Genomic DNA, 9,430 nt, shown 5'->3' on the forward strand with positions numbered 1-9,430 from the left:
TTTATTTGTTTAGTACAGTCCTAGTGAAATAAATTAGATGTCAAGGCTCCTCATTATGTTTGCCTGGTTTTTGGAACCTGGGGGACTTTGTACTCCTCCAGCAACAGCCAGAGGTGGCAGAGACCTGTCAGTCATTCCCTGGGTGCCTCCGGGGCAAGCGCAGTTGTCATCCTGCTGCCGACCACGAATGCGGTGCTCCTGCTGCAGACCACGCCTACCAAGGGCCTGCCTCAGCCACTGCAGCTGAGCTCAGAGCCTTCTGTGGGGTTTGCGGGGGGCAAGGTCAGCTGCCCACTGCCCTCCCTCTGGGGCTATTTGAGGAATGCGGTGCTTTTGCATAAGAAAGTCTTTTCTCTGCAATAATTGTGTTCGCTGATCAGTGACACCTTCCTGGTAACATTTCATATTGCTTCTTTGAAAGTGGGGGTGCAGATATCTTTGAAACTTGCATGCGGTTGTCTTTTTTTTAAATCACATAAACATCATTAAAAACCAATTCATATTTTGTATTGTGTATTAATGCCTTTCATTCCTGAATTTTAAAATGCTATCATAATTATTTTTTGAAATACACATAATTGTTTTCATCTTTTCAATTATCTTTCTTTAGTAATTAAATGAAAATAGCACTTTTATTAGGAACGATAGATGTTACATATTCTCTGTTTTAGTGTTTTCCGGAAATTTGCTATGAAATACAACTGTTGAAAAAGAGAGGGACAGAGACTTTCCTGGGAGCCACAGGACAAAATTTACTTACAATCGTAGGCTTAAAGAAGCTATGATAGTTTAAATTACGTGGCTTAGTTGGTTCTTATTGTGGAAGGTGCACAAGGAATTAATTTATGTAGACAGAACACTGAGACCCCCATTTTGAATGAAGAGAGAGCTACTTTGCTACTGTGCAAATGAGTGTCATCATATTGTTTGTTTTTGTCCTTACCCAAAAGCTATAGACGTTGGCTTGCACATTTGAGTATTTTCACTTTGGTTTTGTAAATGGCTGCTTGACTTGCCTTCCTACAGAAAATCCGTAATATAGAGACGTGTTATTTTCTTACTCCTTGATGAGTGAGTGATTAGTTTGCACTGAAATAAAAATGCCACTCAGGAAATGTCATACATCTTCAAGCAGCATATATTTTAATAGTATTGTCTTGTAGAAAGGGAATTACAATCTTTATTTCTTTGATATAAATGAGCAAACTATTTTTTAAATTTTTATATGTTCCTTTTTATTGACTCAGTCAATAGTTTACCCATTTTTTAGTTTTTACCTGCTCCATTAATGTCCATTGTTTTAGACTGAACCTTTGACACTCCTCATATATCGTTTGTATGTGACTAGATGGCAAGTAAAGGGAGGATTCCTCACCCTAGGTTAAACACTGACTTCCTCTTGAGGAAACACCTTAGGGGTCCAAAAAGCAGGCTAGGAATTGTTTAGGTTCTGCAATATGAATTGTGCAAATGCCCACAGGATTGAACTGAGGGAAACACATTCTCTAATGAAGGACGCATTCCTGCAGGGTGGATCTATGAGACTCAATAGCAAATGGCTGTTATACAAGTAATGAAATCCTCAATTTTATGGTCTAAAAGCGATTCTGGAGGGCACTTATTTAAGATACATGAGATGTGAAAAAGCAATGGACCAAGAGCATTGATAGTTTATGGATATTTTTGTTTCAAATTATTGATAGAGCTTTGTTTTCCAGGCAGCGCTGCAGTCAGGCACTCGGGGTTTCGTACTCTATACAGAACATTTTAAGGGCAGATCTTGGTTAATTTTTTTAAGTAACCCTCATCTTCATTCTTTTATTATATGATGACCTCACGCCATTAACCTTAAATTTCACCACAGATTTAGAAGAACCTAATAGTCAATGAAACCAGATAGATAATGGTATTTATGTAATGAAGGACAGGGGAAAGATGATTCCCAAATCTGAAGGAAACTAGAAGTTTTCTGGGGAAACAAATAGAGGAGATAAGATTTACTAGTTTCTTCTTCATTGATAAGAGTTGTGTTCTGTTCTGATAAATGGAAAGCTCCATTGGAATTACAGATGCTCCTCAACTTAAGTTGGGGCTACTTCCCAATAAACCCAACATAAATTGAAAACATCACCAGTCAAAAATGTGTTTAACATGCCTCCCTTACTGAGCATCATACCTTAGTCTAGCCTGTCTTAAGAGTGCTCAGAACGCTGATATTTACCTACATTTGTACAAAATAATCTAACAGAAACCATATTTTATAATAAAGTCTTAAATATCTCATGTAATTTATTGAATACTGCAATGAAAATGAAAAACCGAATGGTTGTATGGGTACTCGAATACAATTTCTACTGAATGTGTATTGCTTTCTCACAATTATAAAGTTGAGAAATCTTAAGTCATACCTCAGGGAGTGCCTTTATTGCACAATACAGGTTTATCGGACACATATACCAACAAATCATAGGAAATTCAGGTTTGGGTCCAGGGGGAGTGGTTCAACCTACTTATACACACTTCCTTCCTCTCTATTGGGGCTGCCTTTATCCTTGGGATTGTTGTAAGATGGCTGTGTCATGTAAAGGGCTGTGTCTTTTAGCATCATGAATGAGATAAAAGAGTTGAAGGCCAACTTCATTCAAATGTCTTCTCGATGTATCTTTCCCTTTTTCTCCTGGACTGCTACTGTAGTTCTGTGATCCATGTCTCTGTAGAAAATGGCTGGCGTAAGTCAAACCTTTCTGACTGGGCACTGTCATGATTACTTTCTCCCGCTGTTAACACTGTACTTAGAGGTCTTGATGGAATTGGGCAAACTTGTTCTTTCAGACCCTCAGTTTCATCTCAACACAAAACGCTCCAAAAGTCCTTGCTACTCCACAGCAGGGAACTCTCTTGAAGCAGTAACATGAGGAAATAGTGGGCTTGCAAGGCTGTCTCACATCCCTCAGGTATCATTGTGCTCATTGCCTGATGTACTGCGTCTTGCCAATGATTGTTCCACGTAATTTACCCATTCTTGGTTTTTACATTGGTTAAGGCATGTACAAACCCTATTCGTTTTTCTACAGCATTTGGATTCATACCTTCTGAAATTACTTGACGATTACTGTTCCTCTGGTTGTTTGCTTCTAGTTGGCAATACAAAGAAACAATGTGAATGAAACTCATAAAGAAAAACCTATGATTGAATGGGCGTGTGTAACACCAGAGGGAAGGTCAGAGTTGGTCTATGCATGGGTATAGGTAGGAGTCTCAGTGGGTGTCAGCCACTGCGTGTCAACGAATCAGATATTTAAGATGGATCTAAAAGAAAGGTAATATCTCTGCCAATTAAACTACAGTCATGCATTAATTAATGACAGATACAGTCTAAGAAGTGCATTTTTAGGCGATTTTGTCATTATAAGAACAGTGTAGAGAGTACTTACACAAACTTAGATGATATAGCCTACTACATGGCTAGGCTATATGGTAAAGTGTGTTGCTTCTAGGCTACAAACCTTTACTGAACTGTAAGCAATGATAACACAATGGTAAATATATATGTGTGTGTATGTGTATATATAAATACTATATGTATATATATGGTATATATATATGGTACGTATATATGTATATATCTGGTATGTGTATATATACACACATACACACACATACATATATACATATACTATAATAAAAATATGATATAAAACATTTTTTTAACTGTTACTGCTGTTTAAAGCAGATATCATGAGTGGATTTTGCAGAACTGGAAGTTCCTCCAGGTGAGTGAGTGGGTGAGTTGTGAGTGAAGGTGAAGGTCTAGGACATTACTGTACACTACTGCAGACTTAAGAAACACTGTGGGCTTAGGCTATACTAAATTTATTTTTAAAGCCTGAAGTAGGCCAGGCACAGTAGCTCACATCTATAATCCCAGCACTTTGAGAGGTTGAGGCAGGCGGATCATGAGGTCAGGAGTTTGAGACCAACCTGACAAATATGGTGAAACCCTGTTTCTACTAAAAATACAAAAATTAGCTGGGCGTGATGGCACACGCCTGTAATCTCAGCTACTCAGGAGACTGAGGCAGGAGAATCACTTGAACCCAGGAGGCAGAGGTTGCAGTGAGCCGAGATTGTGCCACTGTACTCCAGCCTGGGTAACAAAGTGAGACTCCATCTCAAAAATAAAATAAAATAAAATAATTAATTAATTTTAAAAACTTGAAGTAATAATGACATTATGATTGCTACAATGTCACAAGATAAGAGAAAATTTCAACTCCATTGCAATCTTATGGGACCAGCAACATATGTATGGTCTGTTGTTGACCAAAACGGCCCTTATGTGGTACATGACTCTATACACATAACAGCCCATTTTATATTTATGGAAAAAGCCCTTCTAGAATTATAAAATCACAAGTTTTATTCACATAAAAATTAACACAATATTGAGATTAACTCATAAATGAAATTACAAAAATCTTAAAATTTTGATTATAATAGTTCTAAACAAGATTTTAATCCAGAGAAATGGGTGTCTTCACATAACCCTCTGTGGCATAAAGAGTAATGGCAATGAAACATTTCTTGATAAAAGAGGCTGCATGATTGTCAGTGTGATTTGTGCCTTCCTGTTGATATCCATTCTGTAAGTGTTGAATGCAGGTGATCTTACCTGAAGGTGACAACAGAAGATTTCACTACAAGATCATGCATGTGCCCTCAATAACACCATGTCATTGATGCCACCAGGGTAATAGCTATTGTGATAAAATTTGAAAAATAAACATGCTAAAAATGTAGAAAGATAGTAAGTAATAAGCATTTGATTTCTTGGGCCCAGGAATTGGAGGCTGCTATGCTCTGTGACCACAACTATGAATATCCATTGAGCTGCAGTCTGAGAAATATAGCTAGACTCCATCTTTAGAAAAGTAAATAACTAAATAAGTGTTTGAAAATATTTAGCAAGGGAGCCAAACTAATGTAGCTGAATCTTGGAAATCAAGAAAAAAATTGTTGGTTTAAAAGGGCAAAACTGTCCAGATAGAAAGAACAGGTGCAGATGAGGATAGAGTAGTGTGGCCCAGGAGAGGGGCTAAGCAGTGGACTAAGGATGGGGAGGCTGGAGAAGAGGCTGAGGGGAGTCACATCTTGTCCTGAGATGAAAAGGGGAAAAAAGAAACATGTTCATCTTCAAGCGCATACTCTCTTCAGATTAAAAGAAACTTTTAGTTTCTTGGGAAGCAGACAAGAATATAGGTGAGGAGTTTGAGAGATTCATTAATTTCTTTGTGAAATTCAACATAAAGGAAGATATTCTGTATTGCTTTTTGTTCACTATATGTGTGGGGCTCACAGGGAAGCAACACAGACAAAGTTTCCAAATTCTCAGATGTTAAAAGCTAGTGGGGATTCAGAAAACTCAACAGAAACTAAACTGCAAGTGGAAGAACTGCCCTTGGGAGCCCAGAGGACAAGTTCCAGGCCTGGACTGGGATAGGCAAGGGAGGTCTCGAGGAGGAGGAGCGTTGGAGGAGATGCTGGAGAGTGAGGACCACTAAGTCCAGCAAACAGGGCAGGGAAAAGGAAGAGGAAACAGTGTGTCCGTGGCACAGGCCAGGGCATGAAAGGAGGGTGGTGGGTTGGAAGGACCACTGGGATAATACATGAGGAGGCAGGAGCTGGAAGGGCAGACCATGGAGGGACTGGGCATGCGGGTGAGGGTACAAGGCAGCTCAGAAAGTGATGCAGGGGCCCCTCTCTGAGGACTGCATTCTGTGGGGAGGGATTTGAATGCCTCAGTTCTTTTATGAAATGTTATCCCCAATCCATGAGGTCTTTTGATTCAGGAACCAGTCAGAACAGGTGAGGGTGGCCCCAGTCCACTGTGCAGGACCATTAGCATTGCCAGGCGGGGTTGGTGCTGAGGACAAAAGAGAGTGAAACGGGGCAAAGAGCTGTCTTTCCCATCTGTCGTTTTGCAGATGTAAGTGGGATCCGTGATCTGGAAATTCACAGAGGCCCGCTCACCACCACCTGATGAAAAATGCACCACAGGGTGAGAGCCTCCTAACAGCAAACTGCAAATGAGGTGGGTTTGCAGCTGCACAGAGAAGGGACCCCAGGTAAGCTACATGGGCAAGGCGGGCAGGGGACTCCAGGGGTGGTAGCAGTGGGTCTTTATGAAATTATTCTCTGAGGGCGTACACATGTTTGTCAATGTATGTGCATGGCCCCCTGTATGCTGATGTTCACATACAAACCTCACAATTTTCTCATGTTTCTCAGACCATAGCATGTTGTCTTGACTTTATTCTTTCTACCATGTAACCATGCCTTGTATACCTAGCAATACTTAACGTTTATTTTTGGTGGATTATTCATAGTTAATGCATTTCCTGACTTAGTAGCCAAATGAAATTGCCTTGCTTTGCATGCCTTTGGTTGATCATTTCTGAAGATTTTTGTCCCTGAATTCAGTGGGAGTCACCTCTCTATGTTCTTAAGCGAGGGTCCTGTTGGGACTGTTACATTATGCTACTTAACTTTGGACTCATATGTCCTGGAAAATATGAAACTATCAATATTTACTTGAAAATTCCAGATGCTTTATCTTTTACTTTGTTTTTGCCATGTTTCCAATATTATATATTTTCTCCCACTTACTTTGGATTTAATTTCTCTGCTTCCTTTTACAGTATAAATTTAGATGTTTGAATTTTAGATTTCAACTTTTCTAATATATACACACTCAATGCTGTAATTTTCCTCTAAGCTTCCTTGTTGTAGCCGACATATTTTGACAAGGTGTGTTTTCCTTTACATTTAGTACAACATTTTTTCAAATTTTTCTCATGAGATTTCTTTGACCCATGTGTTATTTGGAAATGAATTATTTACTCTCCATGTATTTTGCAATTCACCAGTTTTTAAAAATTGATTTCTAGCTTAATTCTGTTGTGGTTTGAGTGCATACATTGTATAATTCTGATTCTTTTAAATGGTTTTAGGTGTGTTTTGTTGAGGACGATGTGGTGCATCTTGACAAGTGGTCTTTGTGGATTTGAGTTCAATGTGTGTTCTGCCCGTTGCTGGATAAAGAAATCTGTAGATGCCAATTTTATCCAATTGATTGATGATATTGTTGAGTTCAACTATGTCCTTACTGATTTTTTCTTCTTGGTGGATCTATTTCTGATAGAGGAGTGTTGAAAGTCTCCAACTATAATAGTGGATTCATCTATTTCTTCTTGTGGTTTTAACAGTTTCTGCCTCACATAGATTGATGCTCTGTTGCTCTGTTGTTACATGCATACATATTAAGGACCATTTATTTTCTTGGAAAATTGATCCCTTTATTATCACATAAGGTCTTTATCCCTGACAATTTTCTTTTATTTACATTACATTCTTTCTGAAGCTAATAAAGCTATGCCTGCTTTCTTCTGGGTACTGTTAGCAAGGTACATTTTCTTTCATTCATTTACTTTTATATGTCTTTTATGAATTGACAAATAAAATCTGGGGTATTTACTATGTAAAATCTTCACATCACCTTCAAACATGATGTTTAAAGAATAATATACATTGTGAAGTGATAAATTCTTGCTAAGAACGTATGTGTTACCTCACACAGTTATTTTTTGTGGCAAGAACACTTTACATCCACTCTTTCTTCATTTTTCATAATGCAATTTATTGTTAACTATACTTACCATGTTGTACAATACATCTCCTGATCTTTTTCCTCCTATCTAACTGAAATTTTGTACCCTTCACAATCATCTACCCAATCTCATCCCCAACCACCCTTAGGCCCTAGTACCCACCGTTCTACTTTGTATTTATATAAATAAGCTTTTTTAGATTCCACTTACACATGGGTTCATGTGGTATTTGTCTTTCTCTTCCTGGCTTATTTCACTTAACATATTGCCATGCAAATTTCATGCTGCCTCCAATGACAGTATTTCTCCCTTTTTAAGGCTGATAATATCCTGTTTTGCATATACACTACATTCTTTTTATCCATTCATCTGTTGATGGGCACTTAGGTGGATCCCACACTTGGCTATTGTGACTAATTCTGGAATGAACGTGGGAGTGCAGATACCTATCCAACACACTGGATAGTCATGAAATCTCCCAAGGCAGATTTTATTACTCTTGGATATATACCCAGTAATAAGACTGCTGGATCGAAGGGTAATCCTATTGTTATTTTTTTAGGATCCTTCACACTTTTTTCCATAGTTACTATATTGTACTAATTTACATTCCTACCAACAGTATGCAAGTGTTCCCTTTTCTCCCCATCAACACTTATTAACTTTGGCTTTTAAAATAGCCATTCTAACAAGTGTGAGATGATATCTCATTGATTTTAATTTGCAATTGTCTATGTATGTCTTCATATTTACAGAGATTTCCAATATACAAGATATAATTGGGTCTTTTTTTAGATCTACTCTGACAATATGTCTTTAATTGGTGCATTTCAACCATTGCTACTCAAAGTGATTACTGACATGCTTGTGAGAGGCGAGGCCAGCTGGACTTCCTGGGTAGAATGGGGACTTGGGGAACTTTCCTGTCTTACAAGAGGATTGTAAAACACACCAATCAGTGCTCTGTAAAATGCACCAATCAGCGCTCTGTAAAACGCACCAATCAGTGCTCTGTAAAATGCACCAATCAGCGTTCTGTAAAACGCACCAATCAGCAGGATTCTAAAAGTAGCCAGTTGAGGAGAGGGTTGAAGAAAGGGTGGCTGATAGGACAGAAATGGAACATGGGTGGGGACAAAAGGGAACAAAAGCTGGCCACACCAGCCAGCAGTCGCAACCCACTGGGGTCCCTTCACAGGGCATGGAAGCTTTGTGCTTTTGCTCTGCACAATGAGCCTTGCTACCGATCGCTCTTTGGGTCCATGCCATCTTGAACTAAGAGTCCAAGGTCAGTTCAACTTGGTGGAGAAAGCTGGCAGTTAGATGAAAAATATACGCAGAGTTGCTGCAGCTGTACAGATAACAAACGTAGCAACTCAAAAGATGATGAAAACAGAGTAGAAATGAGAATGATGCCTGGAGCTTGGTTCCGGGCTTTGCTGTGGTGTTAGGTGGTCACAGAGCAGCTTATTGAGAGTTTATGTCCATGTCTCCTGCTAACAGTAGATACTTGATTAGGATATGAACAGAATGTTTACCTGGTTTTTACTTATAGCACTTGGATTACTAGTATTAGAATCTTAGCCCTTTGGAGACAGAAAATTCTTCGATTCTGTGTTTTCAGAGTCTAGGATAATTCGTCCGACCTCACTGGTGAGAATACATAGGTGTTGAACTAATGCACGGATTAAACTGTAAGGACAAACAAAAAAGTTCCCCTTTGTCCTCTGAAGGTTCAGTGAAAAATCAACTGGCAAAAGGAA

The 9,430-nt window shown here is 38.8% G+C and overlaps 1 protein-coding gene across 2 annotated transcripts in view; it reads left to right on the top strand.

Moving 5' to 3' along the window:
- Positions 1 to 216: 216 nt before the first annotated feature.
- SNRPN (small nuclear ribonucleoprotein polypeptide N) overlaps positions 217 to 9,430 on the top strand; it is a 180,843-nt gene continuing 171,629 nt past the window's right edge. The window contains exon 1 of one of the 2 annotated variants that reach the window (XM_011942860.1): positions 217 to 420. The gene's annotated coding sequence lies outside the window, so the exon portion shown is untranslated. The remainder of the gene's footprint in view (positions 421 to 9,430) is intronic. The other variant, XM_011942858.1, reaches the window with a different exon arrangement.

The sequence above is a fragment of the Colobus angolensis genome, unplaced genomic scaffold (genome assembly GCF_000951035.1).
Source record: "Colobus angolensis palliatus isolate OR3802 unplaced genomic scaffold, Cang.pa_1.0 Scaffold211, whole genome shotgun sequence".
Classification (NCBI taxonomy): Eukaryota; Metazoa; Chordata; class Mammalia; order Primates; family Cercopithecidae; genus Colobus; species Colobus angolensis.